At 42.6% G+C, this 14,415-nt stretch overlaps 1 protein-coding gene across 10 annotated transcripts in view; it reads right to left on the bottom strand.

The window, feature by feature from the left end:
• RACGAP1 (Rac GTPase activating protein 1) overlaps positions 1 to 13,904 on the bottom strand; it is a 31,294-nt gene extending 17,390 nt beyond the window's left edge. Inside the window, exons 1-2 of one of the 10 annotated variants that reach the window (XM_034412417.3) lie at positions 13,732 to 13,904; positions 5,008 to 5,084 (exon numbers count right to left, since the gene is read on the bottom strand). The gene's annotated coding sequence lies outside the window, so the exon portion shown is untranslated. Of the gene's footprint in view, positions 1 to 4,998; positions 5,085 to 8,622; positions 10,546 to 13,731 lie in introns of those variants that run through there. The other 9 variants (XM_034412419.3, XM_034412418.3, XM_087886923.1 and 6 more) reach the window with 9 other exon arrangements.
• Positions 13,905 to 14,415: the final 511 nt, after the last annotated feature.

The raw sequence follows: 14,415 nt of genomic DNA on the forward strand, positions 1-14,415 counted from the left end.
TCAGGGCGGTGCACAGCCAGAATTAAAAACATGAAATACAAATATTAAAAACAATTAAAATCTATATAAATTTGGCCCAAAAATTTAAAAAACCACAAACCAATTAAACATTTAAAAAATTTCTTCCTAAGCCAGCCCGGCTTGCTGGAAAAAGTGGGTTTTAAGGGCACGGCGGAAAGAACTGAGGTCTTGAATTCTCCTTATCTCTGGGGGCAGCTGATTCCAGAGGGTAGGTGCCCCCACAGAGAAGGCTCTCCCCCTGGGGGTCAGCAGCCTACATTGTTTGGCTGATGGCACCCCGAGGAGGCCCTCTCTGTGGGAGCGCACAGGTCGGTGGGAGGTCGTCAGTAGCAGCAGGCGGTCTCGAAGATAGCTAGGCCCTATGCCATGGAGCGCTTTAAAGGTGATAACCAACACCTTGAAGTGCACCCGGAAGACCACCGGGAGCCAGTGCAGCTCGCGCAGGAGCGGTGTTACATGGGAGCGCCATGCTGCTCCCATCAGTACCCACGCTACTGCGTTCTGGACCAGCTGGAGCCTCCGGGTGCCCCTCAAGGGGAGCCCCATGTAGAGAGCATTGCAGTAAAGGCGAGAGGTGATGAGGGCGTGAGTGACTGTGCACAGGGAATCCCGATCAAGAAAGGGCCGCAACTGGCGAATCAGGCGAACCTGATAAAAGGTCCCCCTGGTTACAGCCGTCAGATGTTCCTCCAAGGACAGCTGCATATCCAGGAGGATTCCCAGATTGCGAGCCCTTTCTGTGGGGGCCAAGGACTTGCCCTCAATAGTAAGTGATGGAGTCAACTGACTGTATCGGGATGCCGGGAGCCACAGCCACTCAGTCTTGGAAGGGTTGAGCTTGAGCCTGTTCCTCCCCATCCAGATCCGCACAGCCTCCAGGCACTGAGACATCACTTCAAGGGCATCGTTGGGGTGGCCTGGGGTGGAGATGTACAGCTGGGTGTCAACAGCGTACTGATGGTATCTCACCCCGAAGCCACGGATGATCTCGCCCAGCGGCTTCACATAAATGTTGAACAGAAGGGGCGAGAGGACCGATCCCTGCGGCACTCCACAGACGAGAGGCCTCGAGATCGACCTCTGCCCCCCTGCCAACACAAACTGCGACCGGTTGGAGAGAAAGTAGGAGAACCACCGCAATACGGTGCCTCCCACCCCCAACTCTTCCAGCCGGTGCAGCATGATACCATGGTCGATGGTATCAAAAGCCGCTGAGAGATCTAACAGGACCAGAACAGAGAAGCAACCCCTGTCCCGAGCCCTCCAGAGATCATCAACCAACGCGACCAATGCCGTTTCCGTGCTGTGCCCAGACCTGAAACCCAACTGGAACGGATCTAGATAAGATGTTTCCTCCAGGAATTGTGGAAACTGTCGCGCGACCAAACTCTCAACAACCTTCGCCATAAAGCGAAGGTTGGAGACAGGATGATAGTTGGCCAATATTGCTGGATCCAGGGACGGCTTCTTGAGGAGAGGCCTCACCACCACCTCTTTCAAGGCAGCGGGGAAGTAACCCTCACTCAACGAAGCGTTGATAACACCCTGGAGCCAGCCTCGTGTAACCTCCCGGGAAGCCAGTACCAACCAGGAGGGACATGGGTCCAGTAAACATGTGGCCATACTAAGTCTCTCCAAAATCCTGTCCACATCATCGGGAGTCACAGCATCAAACTCCTCCCAGATAACATTCTCAAGACTATTCCTCGTCACCCTGCCCTGATCTACCCAGTCAGAGTCCAAATCCCCCCGGATCTGAGCGATTTTGTCATACAGGTATTATAGAGGTATTATCATACAGGTATTATATGTCCGAAATCCTACGCCCTGCCTTCCAGGGGATCCTCCCGCACTCCCGGATGGAGCAGGGAGTGGGTCACCCTAAACAGGGCGGCCGGACGATTCCCTGATGACGCAATAGAGGCGGAAAAGTAATTAAACTTTGCCGTCTTTATCACCACTAGGTAGGCCTTAATATGCGACCTTACTAGTGTTCGATCAGATTCAGCGAGACTGGCCCTCCAACCGCTCTCCAGGCGTCTTTTCCGGCGCTTCATTTCCCTCAGCTCCTCAGTAAACCAAGGAGCTGCGCGGGATCGGCACCGGGTCAGAGGCCGCAAAGGCACGACTTGGTCCAAGGCCCCACCAGCCGCCCGATCCCAGGCGGCTACCAGGTCCTCAGCCGAGTCATGTGCTAGATCCTCAGGAAATGGCCCAAGCTCCATCTGGAACCTATCAGGATCCATCAGGCGCCTGGGGCGGACCCATCTTATTGGCTCCGCCTCCCTGCGGCGGGGTGTAGCGGTTCGAAGGTCCAGGCAAAGGAGCGAGTGATCTGACCATGACTAGGGTTCCATGTCTATATCCCCTATAATAAGATCACTCAACCACTGGCCAGAGACAAAAATCAAGTCCAAAGTGTGTCCCCCCCCCCCTGTGGGTGGGGCCATGAACTAGCTGGGTCAGGTCCATGGCCGTCATGGAAGCCATGAACTCCCGAGCCGTCTCAGACGTTTCACCGATGGACGGCAAGTTGAAATCACCCATGACCATAAGCCTGGGTGTATCAACTGCCACCATGGCTATCACGTAGAGGAGCTCGGGCAGGGCCGCTGCCATGCGGCAGGGAGCCAGGTATGCAAGCAACAAGCCCATCTGAACCCCATGACCCCATCTCACAAAGAGGGATTCACAACCGGCAATCTGTGGCACAGTGGTCTCCCTCGGACCAAGACCTTCGTTAATAATAATGTTCAGACCTTGGAAAAACTCTTCTTGTCTTTTAAAAAACATCCTTAGGCACTGCATTTCTGACATAGGAGCTACCACATTCAATCCCAGGGGAGGGGGGAATAGAAAATCCTTTCAGCTGCTCTAAACTTAAATCCCCAAACATAAAGAAAGGGAGGAAAAAACAAAACCAACTTTGTTCTTTCTTTCATTTAGGGGACAAGCCTCAGGGTACTTGATATCTGAATATCTCTAGAAAACATATAGTACTTCTACTGCAAAGCAGAAAGCTTTAGGTGTTAAGGAATATTTACAAGAAAATGTGTAACATTTAACAACCATATTACTAACAACTTCAGTGATTCATTTAACAACTGTGGCAAGAAAATGGGGCAAAACTCACTTAACAACTGTCTTACTTTACAACAGAAATTTGGGCCTCAGTTGTGGTCTTAAACCGAGGATTATCCGTAATCTACTCCATAATGCTTTATAGCACCCTCTGAGTGGTTTTCAATGTCAGCATATTGCCCCCAACAATCTGGTCCTCATGTTACAGAACTCGGAAGAATAGAAGGCTGAGTGTCAACCTTGAGCGGTCAGGATCAAACTCCTGGCTGTGGACAGAGTTAAGACTGCAAGTACTGCATTCTAACCATTGCGGCACCATGACTCCTCATCCTTCTACCGTGTTTCTCAGAAAATAAGACCGCGTCTTATTTTCTTTTAGACTTGAAAATAAGTACTTGGGCTAATTTCCGAGGTGGTCTTACTTTTTTTGACGTACAGGCCGAGCTGGACGCAACGTCGCCTCCATTCTGAACCTTCAGCATTCGGAATGGAGGTTTTTTGGCGAATGGGAGGAAAATGGGGAAGGGGGTGTTTCCTGCCTGTCATCCATTCCTCAAGCTCAGCACAGACTGAGGGAAGGATGGCAGGCAGGAAAAGCCCCCCTCCCCATTTTCCTCCCATTCACCAAAAAGCCTCCCACGAGCCTCCCTAAAAGAGGGAAAAAGCAAAGCAGTGGAGCTGCCGGCTTCAGGGAAATGGACCAATAAGCAGAAGTGCTACGCCCAGAAAGAGAAGGGCAAAAGCGGTAATTGCACTGCCCCAATGGGCCAGCGGGCTGCAGCCGACAGTTGCCCCTCCCCCCAGCTACTCATGCTGGCCATGCCCATCCCCCTGGGCTTTTCAGGGTGGGGGTGATATTAGGCCCACCCACCTCCCAAAAAATTAGGGTTGGGCTTATTATTGGGGTGGGTTGTGTTTTTGGAGAAACACAGTACTAAGGTGAGATTGGCTGTAACCCTGATTTTCCAGAAATTGTTGTTTTGTCAGCAGTTTGGAGATCCCATTTAAGTGGAGAGCCCATGAAATTACTTCATTGAATGTAAGGTCTTGAAGGTACTTTCCTGTGATTGTTTTAATTGTTTAATGTTTTTTAAAGTTTTATTTTTAATCATTCAATTTTATTGTATGCTGCATTGAGTCACATTTGTGATAAGTCTGGTAAATAAACAAAAAAAATATGATACAGCATTCTCCAAAATAGCCCTCTATTCATTGAAACTACTCAAATTAAAAAGTGGAGACTATGGAGGATCTTTAAAAAGATGGAACCTGATTCTCTAGTGCAAGGGTTTACATTTGTTGGGATTAGCTTGTTCCCAAATTGGACATTATTGGTCTTGTCATCAAACTGAAGGATTTTCCAATTCGCTTATCTTTTGAATAGCTCATGATGCCAACTCCAGATATGCAATCTTCCATATCCAATACAGTTAGTCCCAGTTTTCATGGTTAATTTTTCATTAACGATATACTGAGCATTAACTTTTGCAGCTTCTTTGCCACTTATGGATAGTATATCTTTGTATTATCCCCTCCCTTCTTTTTTTAAAAAATAAATGATTCCTGTCTGTTCTCCCAAAAACAAGTCACTTCTAACCTTACATAAAAAGCAAGCAGGAGAAAGTGTTTCAAGAATATAACACAGATTATAGTCAAAGAGAACAGCCAGTGGAATACTTTTGTAATGGCTTTTCACCTCTCCTACATAATCAGAAATATTTATATTCTTGCGTGAGTGGTTATCTGTTCCAGCTGAGCTTGCTGAAAAGTCTGACAAGAACTAAGTTATATTTCTTTATAACATTTTGGCTAACATTTGTTTTTAAATAAACATTAGTGTAAGATTAGAATAGAATACTTTGTAAAGGCATACAAATATATGGATATTAGTATTACCTGTAATACCTTATTGTTAAATTCTGTACTGCATGAGGCTCAGAATTAAAAGCTGTGTCTTCCCAAAGAACATCTGGTTTAACCTGCTGAAAATAAAAGAGATCAAATGTTATGTTTTGCATATTTGCCATTACTAATGAAATAGGATACAATATACTACAATGCAGATACGCAAAATTGTTCCAAATCAAATTATAAAGTAATGAGGTCACACAATTTCCTATAGAGATGGTTATTAGCTTATATTTTGTCTACAATGTTTGCATGGATCACTGTTGGAAACTAAAATTTCTGTTTATGCATCGGTTAGTTATTAAATTGCAAAAAATGGATGTTACAAATCACACTCAATCACACATAACTGATTCCAATTCAGTTTCAAGAGCTAGTCACTTCAGCCAGTTGCAGACAGCTTCACAAAGTACTTTATTAACAGACTAAATATATGTACCTTAACTATATCAAAACGTAAATACAAATATTTTAAAGTATAAGAGGGCCAAAAGAAAAAAGGCGTTTTCCTCTCTGTGGGAAAGCAAACTAGGAAAGACTGTTGCCATTATTCTACTCAGTGAAAACAGCATAAGTGTACAATCACGTATTACAAAGTCTTGTGGATTCTGTCTGAAGAAGGAATACAACATTTCTTGGATGCTGTTTTATAAGAAATAGGGACCCTGAACAATGGAAAAATAAAGATATTTTTACCCTATCAAAACTAGTCTGCACCAAATTTCTTGACTGCTGGACCATTTGATGTTGGTTGTTGATCCTAAAAGTCAGAAACTGTCATATCAATATCTTTATTGGTTGCTGAATTGTCGTCATTAGTTTGGTCTTCTTCATACAGGTGGTCCTTGGTTAATGATCACTCATTCAGCAACTGTTCAAACTTACATTGGTACTGAAAAATGATATGATTGGTCATCAGAGTTCTGGTGTCCCTGTAATCATGGGGTCACCATTTGCAACATTATTTGCCAGATTCTGACAAGCAAAGACCATAAGGAAGCTGGCATGAGATTGCAAACAACAAGCATATGATGTCCTCACTTAAAAGACCCACAGTCATTTATGACCTCATCACTTAGCACTGGCAATTCCAGTCCCAATTATTGTCATTAACTGAGGACTACCTATATTTAATCTTAGTACCATTCTTTTTTTCACTGTCCTCCACGACTTTATTAGAGTTTGTGAATATCCCAAGAGGCAACTAGACTTCCTTGTTTTTCTTGGAAGACGTTTCGCTTCTCATCCAAGAAGCTTCTTGAAGAAGCATATGGGATGAGAAGTGAAATGTCTTCCAAGAAAAACAAGGAAGTCCAGTTGCCTTTTGAAAAAGCACCTTTGGGACAACCATGACCTGGATGGCTGAGAATCTTCATAGACATAGAGCTTGTGAATTATTTGCATTTTCAGCTATCAGAGTAGCATCATAAGCACAATGCAAATGTGCTTATTTTAAAATCATACTCATCTTCTTCTGAGATGTACAACCTGTACACCTACTGTATACAGGTTGAATAAATAAAGGAAGAGTATATAGACATGTCTCATTATTTTGCCAAACTGGAGTCAGTCTGTTTGACCATGTTCCATCTTTTGGAAGAGTCAGATTCATCTCTGATGTCTTTAGAGATATGATTGTAATGTCGCTTGTTTCTAACAGCTTTTTGAAATTTCCTAAGATATTTTGCCTTTCTTGGCTCTTCTTCTAGGCCAAGGGTCTTCAAACTTGGAAAGTTTAAGACTTGTGGACTTCAACTCCCAGAATTCCTGAGCTAACATGACTGGAGGAGGAATCCTGGGAGTTGAAGTCCACAAATCTTAAAACTGTCAAGTTTGAAGACCCCTGTTCTAGGCAATTTCTACTGTCTGTTCTGACATCTAGTTTGCTTTCTTCTGTTTCTTAATCTTCAGCAATCTTTTTTCATATTTATCCTTAACAACCTATTGGATTTCCTTTAACAGTTGGTCTTGTTCCCTCTCTATGAAGTTCAAGATTTCAAATCAATCCCTGAGGTTCTCCTTGAAATTGTAGGTTCAACATCATATCATGGAAACTGGTTGATGTTCTCTCACTTTAGCTTGACCTGGAACTTGTCCATGAACAGGAACGCCCTCCTGTTCTGTATTAGTAGCTGGAACACTAACTTGAGTAACTGTCATATTCAAGATTGCCTAAGTGCTATTATTCAGTCATTGATGGCATTATACCGAAGTACTGTCTTCTCTTCATCCTTCCTGACCCTGAAAGCAATGCCATTCATTCTTTGTTTTTCATGGCCTCAGTAGTAAAAAGCATGACATTCTGACTAAAAGCGTTTGATTTCTGTTACTTTCAACTGGTTGACCTGAAGAGGTTAATGACAGTTGATTCATTTTATCTTTCACTGTGGTGAGCACAATCATGCTTATTATATTACATCTACCCAGTGCAATTTTGTCTTTGTAACTTTGGATTTCCTTTTCCTGCATGGCAATATCAGCAACCAGGCATCTCAAAGGCGTCAATCCAGTCATATCATAAACATCATTACTACTCCCAAAGATTCTTAGCCCCTCTTCAGTAGCGTGCTGAATACCATCCAATTTGAGGCGCCAATTATCACCTAACATGGTATCACTTTTTTATTGTCTAGCCATGTAATTTTCTTGGTAAAATACAGAAGTGGTGTACCATTGCATTATCCTGCGTAGTATGAAATGCTTTTATTACTGACACTGAAGTGATAATTGCATCCATCATCTTCATACATCCCAACAGAGGTACTTTCTTACTTTAGCTGGACAGTTGGGATGACTTTCACACCTTGGGTGACCTTGCTGAGAAGTCTATGCTCTTGGTGCACTCCTGGCATTCTTCACTCATTCCTCAAGAAAAACCTCCCTCTGATCTACCATAATGAGGGAGCTTAGCAGAAGTATATTCTAGACTCTAGAGGCTTACCATGAATATTAATAAATATTACCGTTCAGTATTATTAATTACTGAATTACAATGTTATTAAACCTCATAGAATTGTTGTATCTGTCTATAGTAGGAGTCAGGCTAAATACATACATTTAATAACTATAATTCCTCAATCATAAGCCAGCTTCAAGGGCCACAAACTGTCTTGATCCATTCTTTGTCCCTTTTTTTCTGTGTACTTTTTTTCTTCTGACCTTTATTTTTCTCTCCATCACAGCTATCAGTCAGAATCATTAATGTTTTCCAACCTGCAAATATATCCTACTCTATTGCCCTTCAGAGTTCTGGACTTCAGTTCCTGTAAGTATTAGTTTGCTATATTGGCTAGAAAACAAACAAGCTATAAAACAATATATCCAATGAATATCAGGCTGGAGAAGATTACATTATATCAAAGCAAGGCAAATCATTTAAAGAAAAGCATATTTGACCTTTCCCTTCTAAGCTATTAATTTAAAAACATATCTGTTTGCATAACTAGTTGCAGCCTTTTAAATGACAACATAAAAAACCTGAACACTTCTGACAAATGAAAAAATGTATTGCTTCAAAAAATTCCCATGTAGCTAAAAATAAACATATTTCTTTAATGGGAAGATTATATATACACACACACACACACTAGATATTGCATATGATCTACAAACCTTGATGCAGATTGCAGAAAAATAATGAAAGCTGGAAAATATGCAGAACTTTGAATATTTGTAGCACTCCAAGGAGTCAAAACTGTTACTCTGCAGTGAATGACAGCTACTTTAACAACCAATAGTCAGGTTGTATGTCCTTTAATATTCAATCTGAAGACATATAAATATTGCAAGATAAGAAAAACTCAGTGAATCGAAATTCTGTTTACACATGAACTAAATTTGCCGCTAAAGTGTATAATTTGGGAAGTGTGAAACAAAAAAAACAATTGAGCTGTTTCTTTCAATACCTCAAATTAGCAATTTATGCAGTTTTAACAGCTTCAGAACCCAGTATTACTAAATTTACAGTACTATACAAGTAGTCCTCATTTAACAACTGATCGTTTAGCAATTGTTTAAATTTATCAGACCGTTTAAAAGGTGCTTACAACCTGATTTTGAAGTTCTCATCATATTTTATGCACTTGGCAAACTTTAAAGCCATATGCAGCATCTTGTCCCATGACCACAACTTTCAATGTTTCCACCCAGTTTCTGGAACAAATTACCCATTGGATACATTCACTTAAACACTGCATTCACTTAATGACAACTGCAGAAAAGGTTGTATAATTGGGTAAATTCGTGTGGTGACCTGCTTAACAACCATAATGACTTGTATCCAATGCCATTCCATTAGAGGAGGCTGCTCCACTCTCCTGGAGTGAGTGCACTCTCCCTCTAATCCAGGGATCCTCAAGCCCCAGCCCACTAGTGGACTGCAGCCTCTGTGTGTGTGTGGCGGGGGGTTCACTTCTGTGAGCGACAGGTGCTCACGCACAAAGCTCCATTTGAGTTGCATGCCATTTGTGCAAATGAAGCTATGCGCACTTGCATGCGCTCACCACTCACACAAAACCATCCTCCCCCAGGTCACCAAGCCAGAAAGGTTGGGGACCGCTACTCTAATCCACTCTCATCTAATCCATCTCTTCTTTAAATATTCTTAAATCTAACCTACATTTAACCATATTCCGAATGTTTCTAATAGTTCAAATTGAAACCCTTCAAAACAAATTTCAGACAGAAAATGTTAAGTTGTTTCAAATGATAAGTGGAAATCTGCTCATGTAAATTTGGATATTTATCACTAATATACTGTATCCATTTGTCTTAGAGCTAAAGAAAAAAAAACCACAATATTCACACACACAAAAAAAATAGTAACTAACAACTAGTTGTCTTACAAGTCAAAGCTAACCTCTCATATACAAAAATATCTCAGTAGCTCTCTTCCAAATGAGAAACATCTTTAGGAATGCCCAGATTCAGAGATTCTGTGAGGTCACAAAACAATTCTGATCTTAAATCTGGTCATATAAAATGCACACAACTTATATGTTAAAATTTAAGCTAGTTATTTTCTATTTTATGCAACATGGTTAGGAGCCACGGTGGCACAGTGGTTAGAGTGCAGTACTACAGGCTACTTCTGCTGATCATTGGCTGCCTGCAATTTGGCAGTTCAAATCTCACCAGGCTCAAGGTTGGCTCAGCCTTCCATCCTTCCGAGGTGGGTAAAATGAGGACCCAAATTGTTGGGGGCAATATGCTGACTCTGTAAACCACTGAGAGAGGGCTGTAAAAAGCACTGTGAAGTGGTATATAAGTCTAAGTGCTATTGCTACTGTGTTTCCCTGAAAATACGACATGTCCCGAAAATAAGGCCAAGCCTGATTTTTGGGGTGGGCGTAAATATACGTCCTCCCCCAAAAATAAACCCTAGTGAAGGGTTGGGTGTGGGCAGCACAGAAGGGAACCCTTCCCTTCCCCAGTCAGCTAATGGCAGCTGGGCTCCTTAATGGCAACCTGCGGATCAACTGAGCTGATCGGGAGCTGCCCCAGCATTCTTGGTGCTTGCCCACCTCCCATCCATCCATCCATTCCCCTCTCCTGAAAACTCCCGCCCCGCTCGCAAGAGAGCAGCCGCCTGGCACCTCTTGCCACTTGGTGCCCACCCAGCAGACACCCCCCTCTGGCCAGGCATAGCGCCACTCACCGACCAAGCGGTATCCCAGGATCACGATGTGAGCGAAGCCGGTGAGCACCAGGTCCTTGAGGAGTCCACGCCGTTGCCATCTCAGCACTGAGGCTGGCTTCCTCTGCGGCTTCCAAACACCTGCTGGAAGCCGCTGGAAGTGGAGAAGAGGCCAGTTGGGCCAGCCGCCTGCTGCCGAGTCTTTGGGAGCTGGGGCAGAGAGTCTTCCAGGAGCCGGGGCAGAGAGGCTGCGAAGGGTAAAGGGAGCTGCAGCCTCACATGGGGAGTCCGGACTTCCTGCTCTATGATTCCAGGTTCATGCGGCTGCCCCAGCTCCCGGAAGACTCAGCAGCAGACATTGTCCAATGTCATCCAACTGGCTTTGTGCCTTAGGTGTGATTCAAACTCAGGGGATCATGGTTTCTAGCCTGAAGCCTTCACCACTACACAAAACTGGCTCTCAATATATTTATAGATCACTCCTATTTTTTCTTCTTAGAAAATGTGACTATGTATTCAATATTTTTTTTCCCAAAAGATTTCTTATTCTTCCGGGACATTTTTCTTCTTCAGGATTTCAAACCATTGGATTCAATCTACTTTCCATTGGAGTTTATCAAAATCCTATTTTCTAAAATCCAGTATATAGATTTGGCTCATTTTAGGCTGTTTGCAAATATCACAGATTCAAAGGTAATATTCAATTAAAATTCAAAAGATAATCTTTTGCCCAAGATACTAATCATTTCTTCCACCAATTACCTCCCCTTGGTGAGAGAATCACTTCCAGAATAAGCAGACCCCCTTGTTCTGTCTTCCATTTTCTGAGAAATAAAGTTGTTGGTAAGAGGACAAGAACTATTGTGCCTTTATCTCTTGCCAGATTAGATTCATAGTGGTTTTGGGGATAATTAAAATATCCATTATTATTATTAAATGCTTATTTAGGGAATCACAAATCTAAAATTATAATGTTCCATGGTTTCAGAGTTATAAAGAAGCAAAGGCAAAGCATGATTTTTAATTCCTACATTCCCGCAACCTCAAGCACCTACTAGATAAGGACTTAAAAGAATGTATTTTCTAAAGGCATAGAAATGTAGCTGTTATCAGATAATGGAAGTAATAATTGCAAGCAAAATTGCTGCCCTTAGGCCAAGGGATTTGGTGTAAGAGGGAAGTGAAGGAGTTATTATTGTTATTGATCAGAAAAGGAACAGGAACAAGAAGCATCAAAGCTTACATTAGACAAACTGATTACTGGCATTCCATTGATTTTACTTCCCAGACTTTATTCTGTATCTATCGTACTATTATCATCCTCCAAAATAATAATCAGCTATCAATTCTTCTAATGCATTTAATCATGCCACTATATTATCAATAATAACATGACTGTACAGTATATTTAAAGCACAAGCCAGATTGGGGTACTCATTAAGGCATCAGGCTAGAGTTCTAGTTTTGCCTTACGCACACCACCAGCTACATAACTTTGGGTCATTCTCAACTGTAGGAAGCAACGTGCAATGACTTGTCCAGGCCACTCATCAGGAGTCAAATCTGACTGGAAGGCACAACAAACAAACCCATTTAAATCACTGTCCAATTTTGCCTTTTACCTTTGCCTCTGAGCTCCTTAAATGTCCAACTTAGTTTTGTTTCCCTAGCACCTCTTTTGACCCTCCCCATTTGTGTCTTCAAAATTTGATTCTGGCTTCTATGATCCAATGACACTGTTCTTATCTAAATGATTACATCATCCTCAAAAATACAATGGCCTCAATGTTTTCAGAACTGCTGCTTTCAGTACCAGCTGACACATTCAGCTGCTTGCTGTAATGCTGTCCTTCTACTAAATTATAATATTGGATGAAAGAAGGCTCTTGCTTTTCTTTTTTCCACTGGCGTTTCTTAAGGATGTGTTTTGTATCCTGTATATTCTCTCTCATATCCATGAATGAATTTGTCACCTGAGAGGGCCCGCATCAGGGCCTAGATATTTATTACCTGTAGCTCCAATTACAGAACATTCCTCTTCCATTCATCCCCAAATCTCTTTAAGACCAGATATATTTCTGTTTAAATATTTCACCACCATTAAATCCAAGAGCAAAATTGCCTTTCCTTAAGCCCCCCTCCTGTATACTGTATCAACCAAATCACAGTCCTTTACCCAAAGAAAAGGAGGAATGCCCAAATTTCATCTTTGCACCACGTCCAACGTCAGTTTCATGTTTACAGCTATGACTAAAGTTCTTTCTCATTTTCCACTAATCTAACCAAAGTCAACTGACCTATCACCTGATCATCCTGAGCAGATCACCTTAAATTCCTCCCTGGGTTGTTTACTCTTTAATCTAAGAGGTCATTACTCCTACCTTCAAAGTCTTCTGAAAGTTTGCTTTGGTCAGACCACCCTCAACATATACCTACCGTATCACCACCTTTGCTCTTTCAGTTCTGCTGCCTTTAGATACCTAAATGGCCCCTGCTTTTTTAAAAAATGACTCACTCCCCTTGTGCCTCCTTCGCCTTCAACCCCCTCCTCCAAACCTCTTATTTCTTTGTAAAGCCTCTGACCTGATCTCATTCCTGAGACCAAACCTCATCTGAACAATTTCTATACTCCTCTGCTTTCAGCTGTTTTCCCACGTAAAGCAGATTACAACTGCATATTACAAGGAATTTTTTAAAAAAGAGGAAGTATTACAATAGATTATATTGCTGTCAATGCATTGTATTTGCTTCGTCGTCGTTAAGCCGTTTCGTAATCTCTCCCCTTGAGGGTTGAACAAGAAAACCTGTGAAGACTGACCGTTTCCATGTCGGTAAAACCACAATACCCTGCTTTAAATGAGGGAAGACCGTGTAAAATAAAAAAAAAAGGTCGTCACGATTCAGGACGGCCATAAAAACAACCCCAGCCTTCTTCCCTTAACAGAGCCGGGGATCTCCAAAGTCCGTAACAACTCAGCACGTTGATAAAAACGAACAGTTTTCTAGCTGCTTCTTCCCAAACGCCGCCTGAAATCCCAGCCAGACTCCGGCGCCGCTTTCTTTCCACTTCCCCCATTTTAACTTACCAGGAGGCGCGTGAGGGGAAAGGCCGTTGGGACCCCACCGGATTAGAGCGCCGCATCCACTCCAGCAGAAACGGCTTCGCGACTCACCCGCCGTTCAATTTGAATCGCACCCACCGTTGGCCTCTCCTAATCGTGATTGGCTGAGCAATACCGGCGTAGCCGAGGGCAAACGTGACGTCACCGCCACCTCTTTGTCTTATTAAGGAAGCATGCACGGCCAATCGCGATTAGAAGAGGCACTCTGAAACGGGGACGCCTAGGGCGCCTTCTTTTTCGAGGGCACGATTGCCCATACTTGTCATTTTTTTCTCTCCCACCCCAGTACAGTATCGGTACCTTTACAGGGGGTGTTCCTCTGAGAACAGTTTTACCCAGGATCAGTTTCTTTGCCCCCTTTCCTTTTAAAGGAAAAGAGGGTGGGTATGAAATGGAACAACAGGGAACTTTTAAACGCTTGGAAGAAATCGCGTTCTTTTTATAATTTGCATAGTTGCTAGAACATTTATTTAAAGGTTAAAAAAAAAACCTTTGTCGTGACTTTGATCTCTATAATAACATAAATGCATAAATTAAACTATTGAAAGGAAAACTGTACAGGAACATATTTCTGGCACAGGTTTTAAAAGCCACAAGAGAGTTTTACTTTATTAGAATAAATCAAATGGTAATAAAACAGCAAGCAAT

Source organism: Pantherophis guttatus, chromosome 2, assembly GCF_059756535.1.
Source record: "Pantherophis guttatus breed Tessera chromosome 2, ASM5975653v1, whole genome shotgun sequence".
NCBI lineage: Eukaryota > Metazoa > Chordata > Lepidosauria > Squamata > Colubridae > Pantherophis > Pantherophis guttatus.